This window comes from Suricata suricatta, chromosome 7 (assembly GCF_006229205.1).
Source record: "Suricata suricatta isolate VVHF042 chromosome 7, meerkat_22Aug2017_6uvM2_HiC, whole genome shotgun sequence".
NCBI classification, from domain to species: domain Eukaryota; kingdom Metazoa; phylum Chordata; class Mammalia; order Carnivora; family Herpestidae; genus Suricata; species Suricata suricatta.
In genome coordinates, this window is record NC_043706.1 from 33,849,784 (window position 1) to 33,855,773 (window position 5,990).

Genomic DNA, 5,990 nt, shown 5'->3' on the forward strand with positions numbered 1-5,990 from the left:
CAGAAAACAACCTTAGACCTGGCTGGAGGAAAGCCAGTCCTTGGGAAAGAAAACAAGCCCTTATGGGAAATACAAGTCAGGGGAAGAAGGAGGAGGTAGTTTTTATCACCTCCACCTTCAGTTCTCTCCAAAGAGAAAAGGCTCTAAAAAGAAAGGTCATTGAATGTAATACATGTATCCCTTGAGCTGGAAGAAGAACTCAGAAGGAGGAGTTGATAAGGGGCACGTTTTCCAAGTCCCACTATCCCTGGATAAGGTCACCATGATGTTCTTGACAGAACATCTTAAGAAGTCTTTTTTTTTTAAGTTTATTTATTTATTTTGAGAGAACATGCATGCCAGTGGGGGAGGGGGAGAAAGAAAGGGAGGCAAAGAATCCCAAGCAGGCTCCGAGCTTGGGAGCTGTCAGCAAGGAGCCCGACGTGGGGCTCCATCTCAAAAACCACCATGAGATCATGACCTGAGCCAAAATTGGGAGGCAGGCACTTAACCGACTGAGCCGCCCAGGCTCCCAGAACATCCTAAGAAGTCTTAAAAATTCACATTTTCACGTTCTATAATGCCTGAATTTCTTTAGAGAGTTTATACATGCTCACAGTCAAAGAAAGGAAAACTAGTTTTATTTAAACAAAAGCAGAAACAGTCAGAAATCCAATTTTGGTTCATTGTCATGGGTAGACATTGCCAAGCACATATGGAAAGCACTGCACTTCAGAGCCTCGCACACCTGGAACCTGTGTCAGCTGTGTGACCTCTGGTGGGGGACACAACGTCTCTGAGTTTCTCCTTCAAAAACTTCGTCACCTTGGAGGGTGATGGTCAGGCCAAATGGGATGATGCTCCTAAGGAAAAGAAAAAAATAGAGTGCCAGGCACTTTCCTCCGTCCTTTCTGTGTATTAAGAGCACCTCGTAAGTGCTCAGTAAAAGGCCAATATTTTATTACCGGTAGCACAGTTACTAATGTTTCATTCATCCTACCAGCAAACAGGTTTTGGATCCAGCTGTGTGCTGGGCACTGTTTCAACCCTGAATTTAGAGACTTTATTAGCTCAAGAGCTGACCCGGGCATCAAACAAGGGTTAAAATTATATACCCCCCCCCACACACACACACACTTTTTCTTTTTGTTTATTTAATGAAACTGTGTGTTCTTAGCCGTGTCCTCCAGGCCCTGTGTGCACCACACATGTTCTTTCTTATTCAGAGGTGAATAAGCCCCACTCAGCCCTCATGGCCATCACAGTGTAGTTGGGAAGAGAGATATACAGAAGAAGCCTACAAGCAGGTGAGAGGAAATGAGGGGGATTATTTCATGGGGACAGAGTCTCAGTTTGGGTAGATGAAAGAGAGCTAGAGATGGACAGAGGACTGGTTGTTCAACAATGTGAATGAACTTAATGCCATGGGGGCCTAGACTTAAAATGGTTAAAATGGTAAATTTTAAGGGTGCCTGGGTGGCTCAGTTGGTTGGGCATCTGACTTCAGCTCAGTTCATGGTCTCACAGTTCACAGGTTCAAGCCCCACAGCCGGCTCTGGGCTGACAGCTCAGACCCTGGGGCCTGCTTCCGATTCTGTGTCTCCCTCTCTCTCTCTGCCTCTCCCCTGCTCATGCTCTGTCTCTCTCGCTCTCAAAAATAAACACTAAGTTTTTTTAAATTTAAAAAATGGTACATTTTATGTTATGTCTATTTTGCCACAAGTTTTTAAAAGAAGCAGATGTAAGAGCAGGGGCAGAGTCAAGGGCGAGTTGTGGACAAACCTACCCCATGACCCAGTAAGTCCGTCCACAGGCACATACAATCCCAGGTTATCACAGAAGGGAGAGCTGTCCCAGGGCCAGTATGGCGTTTGGCACCTTCTCTAATTAGGCAGAGGCGGCAGCCCAGCCCTGTCCCTGCTGCCTGTCAAAGACCAAGCCTTGAGCAAGGATCTGTGGAGAGACCCTGGCCGGCTACGTGATGTGTGAGGCTTGGTGCCAAATGAAAACGATGAGCCCCTTGTTCAAAAAGTGCTAATTATGTCCAGAGATGGCAGAGCATGAAAACGACTGCAGGCCTTTCTGAGTGCAAGCCCTGGGCCACTGTACAGGTCACACAGCCACTGAGGGGTCTCTGACGGGGACAGCTCCTAATCAGTGCTGTGAGGTCAGTGGACAGAAGAAGAGGGGGACATTGAGAAAGAATATTTTTTGAAAGTTGTATTCAAATATAACATATAGTGGGGGTGCCTGGGTGGCTCAATCGGTTTAGCAACCGACTCTTGATTTTGGGGCAGGTCATAATCTCAGGTTCATGAGTGCAAGCCCTGAATCATGCTCTGCTCTGCGCTCACAGCACAGAGCCTGCTTGGGATTCTCTCTCCCTCTCTCTCTCTGCCCCTCCCTTCCTCATGCTCGCTCTCTCTCCAAATAAATAAACTTTTACAAGTATATACATAAATATAACATGTAGAAAAGTGCATAAGTCATAACCACTAGAATTTTCACAAAGAGAATAAACCTGTGGAACCAGCACCCCTGATCAGGAAACAGCACCCAGCGTGTGCTTCTCACAGTTCACATTACGTTTGCCTGTTTGGGGGCCTGGGAACCAGACCGCATGGGTTTGTTCACGTCTGGCTTTTTTCTCTCTAGTTCGCGTTCCCGCTGCGCTGCTGCGCGGAGGAGCCACGGTTGTCAATTTCTCAGACTGACGATACCAAGTGGAGGAGAGGATGTGGGGGAAGCAGAACTCTCGTGCGCTGCTGGAGACCAAGGGAACTGATGACAGTGGGACATTGAGCACAGTGTCTCCGAAAGCTGCACCGACACCCACCCTCAAACCAGAGCACGTCCGTTCTTGATGTAAACACCACAGAAATGTGTGCTCAGACTCTCCCATAACAACACTTACCAGAGGGCTTATATCTGCACTATCTGCAATCGCCCCAAACTCAAAAACTTGAAAGTGCTCAAAGGCCCTGTAACAATAAAAGGAAAAACAGTGGCATATTCACAAAATGGAGAAAACGTTTCCCCCTAAGAGTTTATATATTTGCTTTTGTCAGAAAGACTATTTACCCTCTTGTGTAGCCTTTGTATGCAACACAGGGACACAAAAGATAAACTTGGTCTCCAGGGAAAATGAAGGCACAGATTGAAAAGGGGCAGGTAGAAGAGAGTGCTCTAGTTTCAGGAGCCAAGGGACATGGGCAGTTCTGGGTGACGTATTTAAAGAAGAATTTTCACGAGAGACACTCAAATCTGTCTGAGGCTAGAACCCCAATTCCCAGAAATCTAACTGCCCTTCCAGTCAGATGATTTGCATTATGGAAATAGTGGCTCTGAGGTAAGAGCAAGAGCTTGGACACACCCTCCCTCCCAGGACTCCCTCCTTCCCAGGGCCACACCCCTGCCTGGAATCCACCAATTCAAAGTCCAGCTCCAGCTCTGTTTGGGCCTTCCACTCACAGAGCTTCTGGAAAGATGTCTGCTTTGCCTTCAGTGAGAGAGGTACCTGCACACTGTGACCTCACACTTTACCAAGCCTGGTCAGGGACCAAGGACCAAAGTCCTCTGGCCTCAGAATTTCTCTTGGTTTCTGCGCAAAATGACTGAATTTAGATCTTGTGCCTTAAGTGCTCAGTGAATCTCAATCCCCATCCCTTCTCCCCTGCCTCAGTGACTCTTCCTGTCCTCCAGTGGCTCCCAGAATCTCCCCACCTCAGTTGTTTCTGGGCCCCCACTGCCAGTGGGCACCTCAAGGGATCATCGTGATGGCATGGCTTTGACTTTGGGCAGAGCTGCAGGTCAGTGCCTCACACGTGGTGCGCATACCAGTAATAATAATAACAACAGCCATTTGTGCAATGTTTACTATATGTCAAGACTTGTACTAAGAGCTTTTACTTGTGTTATTTACTTTTGTCCCCATAATAATGTTTATAAAGTAGATATTGTGATTTTCCAGACCTAGAAAGTGACACTCAAAAAGATGAAATGCTTAAGGGACATGGCTAAATGGCAGAAGAGAACCTGTTGGTCTCTGAACATATCATCAACCATGGCACCCTACTGTTCTGAACCTCAGTTTTCATAGCTGTACAATGGGAATACATGATACTGTCTTGGCAGAATTGCTGGGAAAGTTCAAGAAGGTCATTCCCATGAGCACCTCGCCTGGGGCACATAGTAGGCTCTCAGGCAGTGGCACCACTTGGTGCAGAGGAGTCCACGAGGAGGTCTCAGCTGAGGGGCTGGGGACCACAACTCTCTCACCGAACTTGCATTAAGCCTAACAGTGCTGTGGGAGAGTGGCCAGCTGGAATAATCCCCCTTATTCCTCTTTCCATGCCCTAAGGTGGACGTTGCTCTGCTCACCCTCCAAGGCTCTCGCCAGCCTTTCACACTCTCTGTATCAGTAATGAACACCGTTGGTCAACAATGTCTTATATTAGGGTCTCTCACTTTGGCTCCCCTGACATTTGGGGCCAGGTAATTATTTGTTGTGTGGGCTGTCCTGTGTATTGTAGGTCCTGGTTTCTACCCACTAGATGCCAGGAGTAACCCCCCTTCCAGTAGTGAAAACCAAAAATGTCTCCAGATATTGCCAAATGTCCCTTGGAGGGTGAAATCACCCCCAGGAAGGACCAACAGGCTTAAGCGATGACATGTAACAATCTTTAAAAAAGAAATTTTTTTTAACATTTATTCATTTTTGAGAGAGAGAGATAAAGTGTAAGCAGGGGAGGGACAGAGAGAGGGGGAGACACAGAATCTGAAGCAGGCTCCAGGCTCTGAGATGTCAGCACAGAGTCCGATGTGGGGTGTAAACCCATGCGGGGAGATCATAATCTGAGCTGAAGTCAGATGCTTAACCGACTGAGCCACCCAGGCGCCCTGACATGTAACAATCTTAACCAACTGGGAGTCTCTGAAGGGAGGTATTTCCAGGTTGGTGCAGCAGCTTGATGACGCTACCAAGGACTGTCACCTCATGATCACTAGATGGCTTCCACAGATCCCATCGTGCCGCCATCACATTTGAATTCAAAGGTAGACAACAGGGGAAACATGATGGTGTCCTGTGTGGCTTCATCTTTAATCTTAAGAGTTTCCCCAATCATCAAGACAGTATGGTATTGGCACAAAAACAGACACACGGACCAATGGGATAGAATAGAGAACCCAGAACTGGGCCCACAAATGTATGGCCAATTAATCTTTGACAAAGCAGGAAAGAGTATCTGATGGAAAAAAGACAGCCTCTTTCATAAGTGGTGCTGGGAAAACTGGACGGCAACATGCAGAAGAATGAAACTAGACCACTTTCCTACACCTTACACAAAAATAAACTCAAAATGGATGAGGGACCTGAACATGAGACAGGAAACCATAAAAACCCTAGAGGAGAAAGCAGGGAACAGCCTCAACATCAGCAATTTCTACTTGACACATTCCCAAAGGCAAGGGAATCAAGAGCAAAAATGAACTACTGGGACCTCATCAAGATAAAAAGCTTCTGCACGGCAAAGGAAACAATCAAGAAAACTAATAGGCAACCGACAGAATGGGAAAAGATAGTTTCAAATGACATATCAGATAAAGGGCTGGTATCCAAAATCTACAAGGAACTTACCCAAACTCCACACCTGAAAGACAAATAATCCAGTGAAGAAATGGGCAGAAGACATGAATAGACACTTCTCCAAAGAGGACATCCAGATGGCCAACAGACACATGAAGCGATGCTCAACATCACTCATCATCAGGGAAACACAAATCAAAACCACACTGAGATACCACCTCACACTAGTCAGAGTGGCTAAAATGAACAAATCAAGAGTCTATAGATGCTGGTGAGGGTGTGGAGAGACAGGCATCCTCCTACACTGTTGGTGGGACTGTAAACTGGTGCAGCCGCTCTGGAAAACAGTGTGGAGGTTCCTCAAAAAACTATCCATAGAACTCCCTTATGACCCACAATAGCACTGCTAGGGATTTACCCAAGA

The 5,990-nt window shown here is 46.6% G+C and overlaps 1 protein-coding gene across 1 annotated transcript in view; it reads right to left on the bottom strand.

Annotated features, from left to right (window-relative positions):
- Positions 1–598: 598 nt before the first annotated feature.
- Positions 599–5,990, bottom strand: part of ETV7 (ETS variant 7) — a 52,333-nt gene continuing 46,941 nt past the window's right edge. The window contains exons 9-10 of the transcript XR_003910720.1: positions 2,894–2,960; positions 599–842 (exon numbers count right to left, since the gene is read on the bottom strand). The gene's annotated coding sequence lies outside the window, so the exon portion shown is untranslated. The remainder of the gene's footprint in view (positions 843–2,893; positions 2,961–5,990) is intronic.